Source organism: Erigeron canadensis, chromosome 4 (genome assembly GCF_010389155.1).
Source record: "Erigeron canadensis isolate Cc75 chromosome 4, C_canadensis_v1, whole genome shotgun sequence".
NCBI lineage: Eukaryota > Viridiplantae > Streptophyta > Magnoliopsida > Asterales > Asteraceae > Erigeron > Erigeron canadensis.
This window is the reverse complement of record NC_057764.1, coordinates 16,706,033-16,723,334: the sequence shown is the minus strand read 5'-3', so window position 1 is coordinate 16,723,334 and position 17,302 is coordinate 16,706,033. Positions and strand designations below refer to the sequence as shown.

The following is a 17,302-nucleotide window of genomic DNA, read 5'->3' as shown; positions in this document are numbered from 1 at the left end:
CTTGACGTTGCCATCAAAATCACGACTCCGTCACTTGAATTTAACATCAAAATAGCAAGTCTTTATCTATTTATGATTTACATATCATTATTTAATGGTTTATGTAGGTAACTACCTATTTTATTGGTTTTGTTATATAAATTGTCAAGAAATTAAGTTATTCGTATAATGGAATTAAAAACTTATGAATGAAATGCCCCTAGAACTCATCAACTAAGATATTAAAATCAGAATGCATACTTGAGTTCATGTGTTTAAATTCTCTCAAAGTTTCGCAAAAGAGTTAATAGAAAATTTGATGGATACTTGTTTAATTTGGATAATGACCTGTGAGTGTAGCTAACTATACCAAAATGTCTATGTAATGTAACCCATCTTTAAAGCCGTCTATGCAACGCAACGAAAAATGTATTTATGTTTATATGTTGTAACCGGCTAATCTATAGGTAAAACAGGTATATATCTCGTAATCTGGATCATTCAACCAAATATACATACACAAACCGATCTGTAAATTGATTGTTGCTAACCAAATATACATACACAAACTCTAAATCTAGTGACACATTAACTGATTGTTGCTACGCAAACTCGCTGGCGCCCCCACCCTCTTTGTTGTTGCTACTGGCCGGAAAACGCATACACCCCACCCTCCTTGTTGGTGCTACTCGCCTGAAACACACACATAGACATGGATGCTTATTTATTGATCAGATCTATATATATCAAAAATTGAAACATGTGGTGAGGATCCAAATTTTTGATGTGGTAGATTTCTATACAGATCTAGTTTTAGTTTTGATTTTCAGTTCTGTATAGATATAGATGCAGATACATGAATATATTTATAAGTGAAGGGTTTATTTTGGTACTTTAGCTCGTGATTTTAAATTCAATCTCAATCATCATCATCTTCATTATCTCCACATCAGATCTGGTTAATCGATGGGTCTATATATCGATATATTATATTCATATGTAAACACGACCAACATCTTTAGTTCTGGAGCCTGCACCACAGACGCTATAGCTAAAGTCCTCATACCCTGATGACTCAACTACTTCGTTGAAGTCAGAAGCAGAAAAAACGTCAAATCCTCTGAAGAGAACTGCACCAGATCGAGGGAGTAGCGAATCCAACCATGATCTGTTTACTTTGATGGCTTCGGTTAACTTAACAGTTTTAGCAAGTGTAAGGTTTGGAGAAAGAACCACAGGGAAGAGAACTCCATCCCCACAAGTCTGCTGTCGAAATAACCCAACCACGTCATGAAATAAGCCAACACAAATCTGATCCTTCAACCAGTTCACCTTCTCAAAAATCAGTCCACTGACTTTTCTCAAAAGTAATTATTCCCTTTTTTTCTCTCACAAATCAATTTACAGATCGATTTGTGTATGTATATTTGGTTGAATGATCCAGATTACCAGATATATACATGTTTTAACCTTTTGATGACCTCTAACCTATAGATTAGCTGGTTACATACATCACATAGACACAAATACGTTTTTCGTTGCATTGCATAGACGGCTTTAAAGATGGTTCCATTACATAGACATTTGACATAGTTAGCTACATTCATAGATCATTATCCTGTTTAGTTAATGAAACTCTCGTATTTTAGCAAATTTTAGCAATTGGGTTTTGTTCATCATATGATAATTGGTATAAAAGATTGAATTCCTTATCAAGCTCTCTATATTTTCTGTGTTTATCTGCGTGGGAATAAAAGCGCAAAGTTATCTATACAGAGGGACTGAAACTGTCAATTTTTTGAAGATTTTATTTTCCAGAACTAAACTAATATTTTTCACAGGGACTGAAACTGTAACTTCTGTAAAAGTTGATATAAATGACCAAAACAGTCCCTGAAACTTACAAAACATTTTAGAAAGGACACAAACAAAATAATTGGCATTTCGTATAATAATTACCCGTTAAACCTAAGGTTTAAACTCGAGTTAATAACTTTTTAGCAAAATAATATTACATCATAGGTCCATGTGTGTGCTGACTAGTGATACGTTCGTGTACGTGTTCGTGACTTATTACGTATCCTTGTAGCTCGATCTTTTCTTGTATCAGGTGAGTTACAACCCCCTTTCTATTTTAACTATTTTTAAACGCGGGGTGAAAAGTATGAAACTAAAATGCTTCCCAATATAAATGCAATTCTATTAGAACTTACACTTGTATCTGTATTTAACTTATAAGTTCTATGCATTTATATTCACATCGAGACATATTGTTGTTGCTATTGAACTGTATATGCTAATAACTAGAACTGAATATGAAACACAACTGTATGCAACACTGTGATTGAACTATACATGCTAATAACTAGAACACTATTTCTTGTTGAGGAAATCCTGAAAAACGGTCATTTGCTATTAACTCATTAGAGCATAGGGTATTTATGAATAGCGCTATTTAGGGTATGCCAAACTTCACTTGCCAGTTGGCACGTGCATAATATCCGACCTAACCCGTGTACCGATTATACATGGGACTTATTGTGGAAGTTTGGAACGGCGAAGGCTTAGCAACTTGAGTACCTCTTTCACAGTATTAATTAACATATCTTTCATTACATTGTTAATGAAATTGATATCTGTATACTTGTTTAACTGCTTTACATTGATGTCATGATTTAGATATCTGTATTGCACTCTTATCATAACTTATCATAACTGTTACTTCATCATGTACACATTACTTTACATTGATATCTTAGATGGATATCTATACTGTACACTACTGCTACCGTGGTAGTTGTAAATGTACTTGTAGCTATACACTTCATATCGGTTATGGTAACTGAAACCATAACTAGACTTAGTAATTAAAGAGTTGAACAACAAAATTGGTAACGTCAATGTTTGATACGTAAAAATCTGTAACTCATTCAACTACTTTTGTAGTTGACTCGTTTACTCATACTTTTCAGGTGATCAGCAGTAGACAATATTTCCAAATTTCTCTAGTCTTCAGAGCTTGGAATCTTTTGCAAATTTTGAATTCGTATTGTACTATAGTTACTTTCATAACTAGATTGATCTTGTGTGGTCTCACTTTTGTACCTAAACAATGTAATCATATTAGCCTTATTAAATATTATGGTGTGTTATAATCTTGACTGTCGAGCATGTACTACTGTAGTCTGTGCATCTCATGTATTCCGCTTTAGCGGGGTGGTACACTGGACGGCTAAAACATTTGGCTATCACACTCTATGAACTATCACCTCCTATTATTTATCATACTCTAAGATCTATCACCCTAAGCTAACCGTCACAATGCGCGGATACTTTGTCTCATTTATAAGATAGAAACAAGAAATATTGGGAGGAACAAAAGTTATATGAGAATTAAACTAGAACTAAGAAGCTGAAAATAAAAAATGAACCTGACGTGAATCGAACACGCAACCTTCTGATCTGGAGTCAGACGCGCTACCATTGCGCCACAGATCCTACCCTTTAATTGTGTACTAATAATAAAGTATGGTTTTTAGTTGTCCAACTGCTATAGTCGTTTTTTTGGTATGATATTTATATCAGAAAAACTTTATGTCTTACTTTTAATTTTCCACTAATAATAAATTCAGCCATACTTTATTTTTGTAAGATACTTTTCAACTGTGTGTCTTCGGATACTATGATATTTACCATTTATCCAAATTTATAAAAAGAAATGTTTAAAGTTATCATGATATCAGATACATCATAGAACTTATATAATAACACTGGATTGGATTCATAAATATTGTGATTAAGTTAGTATTGGTCAAATTTAACATTTGTCGCTAATCATCTTTTAAATTATCTTAAATCATTCATCCTTTTTTCATGTCATGTTAGTATTAGCTCGTTACTATCATCGCTTGCTTTTTTTTCAATTAACTTTTTTATATTCAAATTTAATACCTCACCATATCAAATCAAAGTAAATAAAACATAATTACAAAAGATATAATTAAACAATAAAATAAAAGAAATAGACCACATTATCTTCTTTGACCTTTGATTGAACCAATTCGTCTATCCCTTTTTTAACGATTGTTGATAATTGAATAATAATTTGCTTTTGTAGCAAACTCATGATGCTCACTGTTCAAAAATCAAAATTTAGATGATAGAATGAGAGATGATAAACATGTGTTTATGTTTCAACTAATTTTCTGTGTAAGTACTTAATTTGTTAAAGTTATTTCCTACAAGTATCTATATATATATATGAAAGTTATTTTTAGTACAAGGGTTTGAAAAAGTACAAGGTATTTCCTTCTTTTTCTTCCTTCTCCCTTCCATCTCCGACCACCACCATGATCCTCCGGCGACGGCGACCATCTCCGGCGAGACTTACACATGTGTAACTAACTTACACATGTGTAAGTACAACTTTTTTTTTTAGCATTTTAGCGTTTAAAATTTCTAGGTTTTTTACTTCGCGAGACAACCACCACCAGCCACCATCATCTCCGACCACCCAGCGATGGCACCGGTGCCGGCAGCAAGGGCGGAGCCCGTACCGTAGCACACCACCACCATCTCTTGGATCGCCGTCCATCAAATCCATACGATTCCCATATGCATCCCTTGATGGTCAACTTAGAACGGAGGAGGGCCTCTGGCCCGTACCGTATCCACCCGAAAACGAACCTGATTCTCACCGGAAAGTTAACTTACACATGTGTAAGTTGTAGTTACACATGTGTAACTCTCGCCGAAGATGGTCGCCGTCGCCGGAGTATCATGGTGGTGGTCGGAGATGGAAGGAAGAAGGAAGAAGAAGTGTGTAAGTTAAGTTACACATGTTACACATGTACTATAAAAAGTACATGTACTACAAATAACTCACCCATATATATATATATATATATTATATAAAAGTTAAATCAAAGAGTTGAGAAATTTAATGTTTTTTAGTCTTACATTTATGAGGTACTTAATGGAAAAATTAGGGTACTTAATAGGGTTAATTACTTGGGGGTGTGGTTTATTTGTGGTTTTGTTTATTTCATTATGTGATTCTTTAGCATTTCGTTCATTAAAATAATCAATGTTTAAGTAATATATTTAGTTTAGTGTAAGGGTATTTTGGTATTGATAATTTTGATGTTAGTATGACAATAATGAATGAATTGGGTAATTAACTATTAGCTTTTTATTTTTTGATGTCACTTATAATTCATTAGCCTAGCCCAAAAGACACCAACCGGCTTTAGTAAAAATAAAATCCCAACTATTCGTATAGTCCACTCTTTCACTATGTAGTTGAAACTTCAAATAATAATCTTGATGTCGCTTCAATTCCCACCATTATTATTCTAAAATTCCTTCTAGACAATACATACAAGTTGTTTAGGTATATCTAAAAGTTTCTTATAATTCGGTGGAGGTAGACGAAGCAAGCAGTAGCTGATCTTTTATTGTGAAAAAGATCCAAACGTATAATAATTAATCATTGTGAAAAAGAATAATCCAACACAATATCAAATTACTAATGATTTATTGTAATGGTCTCTAGTAATAATAAAGAAAAGACAAGCAAAACCAAACTGAGTAGAGTTTATGTGCTGCTGCAAGTCTCACGTGAAACCAGAGGCAAAAGCCTTTGATTATTTCTGTCTTTTGTGGCTGCTACCTCACGTACAAAACAAAGGCCAAGAGTCTTTTGGCTCTCTTCGTTCTGGCGGCTCCCCCCATTGAATAATGATATGCAATCATACTTATACTTGTTATTGACTTGTTGGTGAACTGACTTCCAACCCTATCTCTCGGCCACTATATATTATTTATGGGCTTATTTCTTCTTGCATTGTCTAGCCAAACCCAATACACCTCTTGACTTGTAGGCTGTAGCCATATAATTAATAGCTTGGACTTAACCCACATTTATTTCCTTTAACTTTGAGCATCCAACTTCTTCAACCAAAACAAATCACATGTAGCATTTTTGGTCCAGGTTTTATGTAACACATAAATCAATATATATCACATTATTAATCTTTTTAGCTCCAATTTTGTCATAAATCATCTCATAGACCTATCATCCAATAAAAACAAATATTAAATATAAAGTCTATAAAAATGACATAAATCAAACATAAAAGAAATGATATCGCGTAAAATAATTATGTGTAAAATAGGCGATATTAGTGGCATTTATTACGAGCATCCTTAAGGTCATAACGTGTTTTGGCATACAAATCAATGAAGAAACGCTTACCAACTGATCAATTTTTGGAGATGACATTCCCAAACTTTATTCATTTGAGTTTCAGTTCAAATATTTTTTTTTTTCTCTGGATTCTTCTGCAATTCTTTCGATAAAATAAATTAACCAGTTACTATTGTTTTGTTGTAGGATTGAAAGAAAGCAAACATTGTTCCTTCAGGTTTGTATTTCCTTTAGGTTTGTATTTACCTTTGATTTATTATTATTATTATTTTTGGTTATGTCCAAATTTTGGATGAACTATTATAGGGAAATTTAATTGGGTTTTGCCATTGATCTTATCTAAGAGAGTAACATGTACGTTTTTTTTTTATGTATTTAGGTTAATCATTTTTCTATGTGAACTTTTTTCCTCCTTTCTTTGTAATGTTATGTAGTTTTTTTTAGGTTACACAATAGGTGTTTGATGAAATGCCTCAATGAGTAGTTTTTGAATTTTTATTATCATGTTTGTTGTATTATTTGATATAATTTATATGCATTTGTTATATGAATATACATGTAATGGATTTTCTTATTTCAAGATGTAGAACTCTACATGTGGTTCAATTTCCCGATGACGCTTTTTTGATGTATGAAGATGATGATTCCTTGACGTATCGAGCATTGTATTCGTTTTCAAAAGATAGATCACCAGTCGATTTCCTTACATTCTTCCAAAATACGTAAGTTGAATAAAGTTTTGTTTTTCACTCTTTTTATTTAAAAAGGTTTTAATTATGATTTTGTCAAGCATCACTTAGCAACCCTCACATTATATTTCAGGGTGGGATAAAATTTGGAGAAGCCAGGAATTAGTTTCATGACCAGTTTTGTCGTGAAGTGTCTTTGGTCGAGTGGATGTTGAAGTCTCACCATAATATGTCACCTACGTAACAGTAGCCGGAGAAATTGATATGTGCCAACCTATGTATGGTTGTTTATATAGCAAAACAATACAGGGGATGTCGCCTCGCCCACATGACCTTTTGCATGTCAACTTCATACATCAAATTTTGATGTGGCTATGTGCATAAAATGATAGCAGACTTTGGTATTCATTTTCCGCTTTACTGACCAACAATTTTGAGACCTAAAACAACCCTCAAAGTGACTAAAATTTATATTTATGGTTTATGTTGGTCCTTTGTCCAGAAAAGAAGTGACCTTGGTCAAAAGTTACTTACATATTGGCTGCCACGCCGTTGTCTAACGACTCAATGAATTATCCAGTCGTGAATAAATTTTTTTTATGGTCGTTTTTTCCCTACTCAATAGGTATGAGGTTTTTGCAAACTCGCAGCTGGTAACCATATTCTCAACCCCATACTACTTTGGTGCCGTGCTACTCTGGTGAGCTTAACAATGTTGGTGCAATGATGAGCGTGGATGACACATTGACCTGTTCTTTTTAAATTTTCAAAGCTTCGGAAACGAAAGGGAGGTTCAACATTGACAATGATATATTGATACTAGGAATTCCCCAACACAAGGTAACTAAGGTTTTTTTGTTAGGGGTCACAAGAGCCAAAATAAGTATATATGCAATCAAATAATCTTTATGTTTCAACTTTCTCATATTCTTGGTAATCATCCTCCTAACGCAAGTTTCCTTCACTGTAAAGCTCGATCAGGAAGTGGCATGCCTATTGATCTAAATGTTGTAAACCTTGATTAGGAAGTGGCATGCCTATTGATCTAAATGTTCAAAAAAATAGACAAAAATGGTTTCACTTCAACTGAGCCAGATAGTAAATGGAGCTTTCTTCCTACTTATTTGTTTTGCGGTAATATTACATCTGGAGGAAGTCCAGCTAACAACTCAAAGGTAGAGGAAAAATTTCAGAAAATGTATTTGCTCAAGTGGGCAAGGTAGATAATAGCTCAAAATGGGCCAGGTTGGGTTGAGTGACCTACCTTCCTTTCTGTTCAACATTTTATAATTCTGGTCGTTAATGTATTTATATAAGTAGGAAAACTATGTTACTAAATTAAATATATCTTTTGAATAGGGTTTTCTTATAAAAAAATGAACGGTTGGAAATAAGTTATGCAAAACCTTGACACATTTGAGCAACTTCACATTTTGCTAAATATCCTTGACGATGATAGCTATTAGTAGGGGACATGCAGTATTAAAGCGGAAGTCGGGGATTCAAAATTCATTCTATGTCTTTTTAAATATGTTGGCCGTGGGACCTGAGTGGGAGGCCAATAATGGGAAACAAGAATGCCACCTGGTACCCACTGCGGGAACGTTTAGTGTGATCCGTATTGCCCGCTTGACATAAGTTGCCTTCATTGATTGTAAAGGTACGACTTTGATTGTTCCAAATCTTAGTAATCAGTTGCTCTTTTGTGTTGCCTTCTTTGACTTTGAATTGTGGACTATGTCACAATGTGAAGTCGAAAGTGATTATTTTTTGGGTTTTCTCTTTCAGAATATGATGAGTTGAAAATGGTTATCTTTTGAGTTCATATGGGGGTTTTGTTGTGTTTTTTAAATTTCTTGCTTCTGGTTTGTGTTATGCCATTGTTTGTTGTGAAAATATTGTTTGAAATTAGCTCATGTTTGTGTTCATGTTGAAGTTTATCTTTTTTCCAAGGATTTTGGTTTTCGGATTGTCATTCTTGGTCCTGGGCGTACCTCGGTTTCTATTGCAGCTTTGCTAGGTTTTGTTTCTCAATAAACTGTTATATGATTGGTACACAAAATTAAATCATGTTGGATAAATGGTGCCAAATGGGATGTTCCAAATTTGGAGTTACCATTTTTTTGGGGTTGGTCATCTTTGAGAACATCCCCTTCACAATTACTTTATTTCTGTGGTCGGGTAATCATGGGTTCTTTTGATACTGAATATGGTTACTGGATTATATCAATTAGCAAAGCCATTAAGGTATGATCTTCTCACTTATCATCATTTATATCTTTTTTTTTCCTATCCAGTTTCCTACTATGTATTTTGCTTGCAAATTTAAACAGTTAGTCTATCAATGAAGGACAACTCATTTTGTCTATCAAGGACAACTCCGTTAGTCTACCATTGAGGGACATCTCGGGCAACAAAGCTTCTTCATCAAAAAGAAAAGAGAGTAAGATATCCTATACGAAAGGAATGGGAAGATGTGAGGAAGCGCCTAAAAGGGTGGTTTGTGAAGGTTGGTGGTCTTTATGATTATAACTTCATTGCGTCAAATCCGAAGTTTTTAACTTACAATAAGCTTTACATGGTTCCTTTATTATACGAATAAGTAACCGGGTCAAGTTGAGTTATTAAAATCATTTTCTTCCACATGCTCAAGAGTTGTACGTGTACGGTGATTGCAGACATATAGGTTACCTGGGTTTATTGGAAATGGAGCAAAATGTTGGTTCTCTCATAGATGAATCGAGTCATATGGCGATCAGGCGACACCATGCTTGCAGGTTTGTCTTTGGAATCATAAAACCTTCCTGCAATTTGTATGATCTTTAGATAAAGCCAAACAATTTTTGCAAATAAAATCAACTTTCATGCAAGTATGGGTCATGCAATAAGATTTTTAGGCTGCAATTTCAAAATACTTCTATTAGTGTTATGTATTAAATTTTGCCTATGATATATTTTTGTGGAAATGACGGTACGTGACTTGGTGCACAAAGAACTCTGAATCATATGTGCATATTTATGTCAAACTAGATGTCAATATAGTGGTAATTTTTTGCAAGACCAGATTTTATAGCATACAGATGATTAAACTCTTCGATTTTCATAGTTCAAGCTAGCATTCTATTTTCTTTATCATAATTATTATGGAAATTTATGATAAAAGATTTCTAAAAAAAGGCCTTTACCCATAATTTTTTGAGTTATTTCAGTCATTTAGTTTATCTTAGTTAAGATGCTATATGAATCGGATGGGTTTGGATGGACTCATACCTTTTTTTTCTAGCATGAGCTAACTGATCCAGGAAGGAGACCTGTTGGAACGATTAACAAACATAGACACTATGACATTGGATGTTGGATACTAATTTATCAATCCATGGAAGTGTCGAAGTATAAGTTAAGGGGTCTAAAGTATCAAGAATAAAGTCTACAACCGAATGGTAGTTATATTTCGGTTAGGCTGTTTAGTTTCCGAAGGAAGGCGTCTTTTAGAATAGGTACGTTAGTTATAAGTTTGGTGTCGGTTTGAACAGTCATGCCTGTTGGTATGTACAGGTTCGAAAACTATATATATACATGTAAACCTACGATTGTGAAATAAGAAGAATAGTTTAGTATTGTTATTTTCGTTTAAGTAAGGGACGAGAGGGACGAGGGACCAACAGTGGCATCAGAGCCAAGGTCGTTTGAACCAGAGAGGAGAGACCAGCGACAATTCAAGAGGAATCGTTTTAGAGAAGAAAGTCAGTGAGGAAAATTGATTCAGGGGAATCAATCAAGAAAAGCCGATCAAGTGAAGATCGAATTTGATAAAGTAAAAAAGAGAGAGAAGATAAAGACATATTGATTCAGGGAATCAATCAAACTAATCAAGAAAAGAAGAGAAACTAAGAAGTAATTGATTCAGGGAATCAATTAACAAAAAACAAAAGAAACCAGATTCAAAGAAAGTAGAAGAGAGAAAGAAAAAAGAGAGAAACATACCGGTTGTGCGAAGGAGTAACCGCCGCCCGTGTGTTGCCGGAGAAGAAAAGTAACCGCCGCCGTGTGCGTGCCAAAGAAGAAATCAGAGGATATTAACCGTCGATCATTAGCCGAAGAAGTTTGATTACCAAAGAAACCGATTGATTAGAAGCAAAAAAAAAAAACAACTCTAATTGCGTGAAGAAGAAAGAAGGAACAAGAAGCAGAAGCGTGATTATTTGAGAAAGGAAAAAGAAAGGAGCAATTTTTATTTGGAAAAAGGGGCGTGCCTTTTTTTTTAGGAAAAAGAGGCCCACGAGAAACATATAGATTAGGAGGAAATTTATCAGGTTTTATTTCCACTACTTCACTATTTAATTTTAATCTATTAAAGGAATAGATTAAAGGTTAGATTTTTTTTTTTCTATTATAAATTCTTGTGAAAAAAAACTATAGAATTGTTTGGAGAATTATTTTGGTTAGATGGAAAGTTAAGATCAACGATTATTAGAACTATATTGGTTTTAGAAGAAAACCAAACTGAAAGGATATGTCGGGAGATTAAAACAAAAGTGTTCTCAACGAAGTTGTCATACCGTTATCATCATATCAATGTCCAATTTTAAACAATAGCAATTATACACTATGGGCATTAAGAATGAAGAAGATACTTGCGGCAAATGGAATATGGGATATAGTAGAAGGAACAGGTACATCAAAAGAGGTTGATATAAAAAAGGATAGTTCTACATCTGCATATCTATTCCAAGGATTGCCCAAAGATTTGCAAATGCAAGTTGCGGGATGTGAAATGGCAAAGAAAATTTGGGACTCATTACAGGCTAGATTTGTTGGGACAGAAGATGTTCAACAAGCGCACTCGCAACAATTGAAATCAGAATTTGAGAGACTCGTGATGAAAGAAGATGAATCAATAGATTCATTTGCCGGAAAGATGATGAGTATTATTACAAAGGCTGCTACATGTGGATTGACATTTGATGAACAAACAAAAGTGCGGAAATTACTAAATGCAGTACCAGATAGGTTTATATCAATAGTAGCAACCATTGAAATGTTTGTTGATTTTAAGGAAGCGAAATTAGAGGAGGTTATTAGGAAACTTAAGACTTACGAAGAAAGACTTAAGTTTAGAAAAGAAAGTCGAGAAGATAATAGTGAAAAATTGTTGTTCACACGTCAAGAGAATGACAAAAATTATGAACGCAACTATGGAAATAATAGAGGAAGCGGTGGTTATTAGACTCGAGGAAGAGGTCAAGGAAGATTCATAAGAGATAACAAGAATGAAGATAGTTTTGATAGATGGAAGAAAAGCCCTGGAGATCAAAACTATCCAAGGAGACAACTTAAAGATATACAATGTTATAATTGTCAAGATTTTGGACACTTTGCTGGAAATTGTACAAAACCAAACCATAGAGAAGAAAAAGCAAACCTTGTGTTCGAAAATGACGAACCAGCACTATTGATGGTTACTACTAAGGATGAAAAAGAGACAACATCCTTAAAAGAAGAAAAGAAAGGAAATGGAATTCTCATTAAGGAAGATGAAATTCCAAAAGGAAAGTTAGATGACATGAAGTCAAAGATAGAAACTGACTTGAGAAGTAAACTAGAGTTTTGGAAGTTTGAATTACTCCAAGACTTTGAGATGGAGAAACAAGAGTTCGAGAAGAAAATGAGAGATAAAGAGATAGCATTTGAGAAACATATGCGAAAGGAGTTAGAGCACCTGAAGAAGATAAGAGATTGCACAAGCAAAGAGATAAAAGAGTTGATGACAAAAAGAGAAACGTTTGAGAAAGAGAACCATGGAGTTTTCCCAGATAAGAAATGTTTGAACCTAAATTGATCAGTTCAGTGACGAATTAAGATTAGGGAATAGTCACTACAACTCCTGATAAATCAGTGCGAACCTAACAAACTCTTAGCGAGTCTAAGGTGGCAGTGATTGTGGGATGAATATGATATGATTGATTCTTGATTGACTGTAAGCATTGATTGTAACAATCGTGGTTCCTGACCTTTTGACCATATGTACAATTTAACTAACTATCGAGTTGGCCAATATAGTTCAAGTGCAATTTGGAGTTCATGTAAGTGTAATGTGTCCAAATAGATCAATTTATCGTTTAAGATATATGTGCTAGTCGATATTATCGTTGGTGCAAATCGAACCTAAACCTTGAGATGACATTTATATCTAATTGGCTTTACGGTACTAGATGACATTAAATCTGGTTAGCAACATGAAATGGATCCTCCATGGGTCAAACCCATGACCCATCACCCAACCCTATCTTCCTTATTTTCCACCCATCCATTCATTCTTCACCCTATCTTTTTCTTTCTTTCTTCTTGCAAGAACAAAACACACATACACACTAATGTCTCTCTCTCTCTAAGATTCTTACACCAAATTATGGTTTCAAGTTAGAATTGTGTTAAAATCATCATCCTTATCATCATCTTCATTACATATCAAAGATTTGGGTTGTCAAAAGTGCAAGAACATCTTCTTTTGAGTAATTTTCGGGTTTGGCAATTTGTGGAAGTTTTGGCAAGTGAATTCTAACTCAAATTCATCATTTTATTCTTTTAATCATGTTTCCTTGTCCAATCTAAGCATTGTTGGTCAAATTTAGGTTCAAAATGGATTTGGGTCAAAATTAGGGTTTTGAAATGGGTCAAAATGGATTTGAGCAAGGATTTGATGCTATGGATTGAGATTATGATATGGGTTATGTTCAATGATGTTAAAATATGGTGATTTATGCATAAAAATGTGTTTTGGAGCTTCCTTAGTCGATTTTGGAGTCAAAAATCTGCCAGTAGGAGCACGGCCGCACAGACAGACGCTCAGTGCTTGTGGCTGCAGTTTTCCCATAATACAGATGCTCACACGGCCGACTGTGCGAGCGGCCGCAGTATTTCTGTTCCTTCCCCAACTTTTTTGTTCGGTTATCGGTCAACTTTTAATGATCCAAAACTTGTTTGTTAGTCTTATATTAACATACTAAGGTTAACAAAATTGGTTAAACACATTTCTAAACACTTTGATTTTCAAGTGGAATTTTGGTGCTAAGTCATTGAACCGTGTCTAACCAAAACTCTTCATTTGTCATTTAAACGTTCTCGAATGACTTATAAAACATCTTTAAGGGAAATTGTGGTATAGTATAACTAGTATTGACCATGTCTTGTATTGTGACATATATTGTTAGGTTGTGGACTTTGGACAACCATTGGGCATTCGTAGCTTGATATTAACTTGCTATTGCCGATCAAGGTGAGTTCGTAGCTCCCTACTCGTTTGAGATTCGGGCTGAAAAGTGCACAACCTTTGTGTGTTAACTTGTTGTTTGTGCAATTATGTGTTGCCTTGATTGATGACATAGTTCAATTGAGCATACGTTTGATTTCCTTGATGATGACATGACTTGATTGTGCATATGTTGAGTGTCTTAAGTGATGACATTGTTTGATTGATGGAATTGTTAACGTGTAAATATGTGGTTGTTATCTGATTGTTGTATGTGCGTGTTTGGTTGACTTTTAGGTTAGTTGTGTATATATGGAAGACGATAATACCTTCGAAAGGTTGGAGATGTGGTGGGAAGGCTGCGGGTGACCCTATATATAAGCATCAAAGGCCTTTCAAAAGTAGTATCGTACGAAGTATATACACATAGTGTTTGTTTCTGGGTGGACATTGATGGTCATGGTGCAATTGAGTACAATGAAGTACATTACGCGCAATTGAGTACAATGAGGTACATTACGTGTAATTGAGTGCAATTGAGGGACATTGATAGACATGTTGGGCATTATAGAACTTGTTAGATACTTCTTGATATCATTATTACTTGTTCTTGTTTACTATACGTATTCTAAATACCTTGTGTAGTTCATTATGTGAGTACATATGTGAGGGTCATTGATGGACATTGATTGATTATGTATTATTTGAGTATGATTGATTTATTTATGATTAGGGTAGTTGTACATACATGGAAGACGATGATACATTTAATAAGTTGGAGATGTGGTGGGAAGGCTGCGGGTGACCCTGTATACAAACATCTAAGATTCCTTAAATGTAAAGTCGTATGAAATGTATGTGCATTGTGCATGGTTGAGTTGATGGACATGATGACAATAAACGGGTACTTATGTACTTGATGACATTAAACGGGTACTTACGTACTTGATGACATTAAACGGGTACTTATATACTAGATGACATTAAACGGGTACTTATGTACTTGATGACATTAAACGGGTACTTATGTACTCGATGACAATATCGATGACAATAGAGGGACAATGTGTGCATGTGCAATAAACAGGTGCTATACGTACTTGATGACAATTGGATGACATGAGAACAATTGAGGGACATTGATGGACATGTCTGGCCTTTTAGAACTTGATGGATATTTGTTGATGTCGACATTCTGTGTTCTTGTGCATTATGTGTGTTCTAGTTATGGTATGATTGTGCAATGGATACATGTGGGACCAGGTTGCGCTACGAGCCAACCTATATTGAGTACTTGCGCCTTTTAAGGACTTACTGTAAGTGTGTTCCTTGTTCATTAGCTTAGTTCATATTGTGAATGGCTTTGGCATTAGATCCTCGTCATTTGCCCCTACGAACTCACCAACCTAGTGTTGACCTTGTTTAGTACACTTTTCAGGTAACCTTGCGAATCCAAGACGTGATGGTTGATGGATGCTTGCGCTAGAGTTTGGGCTTAGTCTTACGTGGATCAAGGATTCATTTGCCCCTATTTGCATTATGCTTTATGTACTTGTTGTTGATGATGGATTCACTGAATCCCTTTATTTTCATATAGTTCATGTTCTACGATAATCCCATGTATACGCTATATCTTTTCGGTAGTATTTCGAGCCTAGCTCGGGGTGTTACATTGATTGTGTGATGAATATGATATGATTGATTCTTGATTGACTGTAAGTATTGAATGTGATTGAATTGAATGTGTGTATTGACAGGTATTGAATTGAGCTTTTATAGAAAGTATATTTAGAAAGCTGACAAACACTTTCGAGGATTCTAATGTTTTCAGTTTCCTTTTCTTTATAAAGACTGTAGCTTGACATGTATTGATTATCCATATGAATATTTATCAAGGTTACCTTTGTTCTCATGCCTACCAAGATGTTATATTTTACCGAGCTATAAAATATGACATGCACTCGAGCAAGGGATGTCATAGCTCATGCCATGTGCTATTCAAGCAAGGCATGTCATATCTCATGCCATGTGCTATTCTAGCAAGGCATGTCATAGCTAATGCTATTCTAGCAAGGCATGCCATAACCATGTTATGTGCTATTCTAGCAAGGCATGTCATAGCTCATGCTATTCTAGCAAGTCATGTCATAGCTCATGCTATTCTAGCAAGGCATGTCATAGCTCAAGCTATTCTAGTAAGGCATGCCATAACTCATGCCATGTGCTATTCTAGCAAGGCATGTCATAGCTCATGCCATGTGCTATTCTAGCAAGGCATGTCATAGCCCATGCCATGTGCTATTCTAGCAAGGCATGTCATATATCATGCCATGTGCTATTCTAGATGGGCATGTCATAGCTCATGCTATTCTAGCAAGGCATGTCATAGCTCATGCTATTTTAGCAAGGCATGTCATATCTCATGCCATGTGCTATTCTAGCAAGGCATGTCATAGCTCATGCTATTCTAACAAGGTATGTCATAGCTCATGCCATGTGCTATTCTAGCAAGGCATGTCATAGCTCATGCCATGTGCTATTCTAGCAAGGCATGAGCATGAGAATCATTACTAGAGCAAGTATGATCATAAGGTCATAACTCGGGCATCATCTATTACTCGAGCATCATCCACTACTCGAGTATCCCCTCGCGACACATCCTTGTTCGAGCAAAACTCAAGCGAACTCATTACCAGAGCAATATAACTCGAGCCATACCCTTGAGGGGTTATTTTGGCTGATTAAGCAAGGTTAGAGTACTATTACATAACTCGAGACATCCTTTGTAATTCGAGCTTTTTGAGAATACATATTAGGGGTTTCGAGAGATTACTTTACTTGCTATTATCCACTCGTCTTATTGTCGTGGATATCTATACACGATCAAATCCCCCCAAGTTTACATATAATAAGATTTCTTAAAGATTTTGTATGTAAACTTTAATAAGCTTCTCGCCTTTTGTAGGTCTGGTTCAAGGATTTCCTTTATTCCGAGCCATGACGTTCTTTTCGACTAGGTGGTTGGACATGACATCTTTGTTGCACCTCTTTCTTTCATGTATGTGAGGTGTCAAATATATAACCTTTGTATGACATATTTACACCTCCATACCTTGTAAATATATCTTTTGCAAAATGTATGCACCTTGTGTAAGTCCTATGTCGAATGTCATATAT

The 17,302-nt window shown here is 35.0% G+C and overlaps 3 long non-coding RNA genes and 1 other non-coding gene across 6 annotated transcripts; 2 read left to right on the top strand and 2 right to left on the bottom strand.

Moving 5' to 3' along the window:
• Positions 1-462: 462 nt before the first annotated feature.
• LOC122598335 lies at positions 463-1,420 on the bottom strand. 2 transcript variants are annotated; one of them, XR_006323595.1, is made up of 2 exons: positions 873-1,420; positions 463-672 (listed from the first exon to the last, which is right to left on the bottom strand). It is a non-coding gene; the product is annotated as an uncharacterized LOC122598335 (long non-coding RNA). The 2 variants fall into 2 exon arrangements; XR_006323596.1 differs by having other exon boundaries at positions 1,046-1,420.
• Positions 1,421-3,405: 1,985 nt separating this feature from the next.
• Positions 3,406-3,477, bottom strand: TRNAW-CCA. Its single transcript has one exon. It is a non-coding gene; the product is annotated as a tRNA-Trp (tRNA).
• A 2,881-nt stretch (positions 3,478-6,358) lies between these two features.
• Positions 6,359-7,322, top strand: LOC122594861. 2 transcript variants are annotated; one of them, XR_006323128.1, is made up of 3 exons: positions 6,359-6,404; positions 6,769-6,909; positions 7,010-7,322. It is a non-coding gene; the product is annotated as an uncharacterized LOC122594861 (long non-coding RNA). The 2 variants fall into 2 exon arrangements; XR_006323129.1 differs by having other exon boundaries at positions 6,392-6,404; positions 6,825-6,909.
• A 1,555-nt stretch (positions 7,323-8,877) lies between these two features.
• Positions 8,878-15,687, top strand: LOC122594891. The gene is made up of 3 exons (XR_006323137.1): positions 8,878-9,385; positions 9,555-9,653; positions 15,564-15,687. It is a non-coding gene; the product is annotated as an uncharacterized LOC122594891 (long non-coding RNA).
• The last annotated feature ends 1,615 nt before the right edge of the window (positions 15,688-17,302 follow it).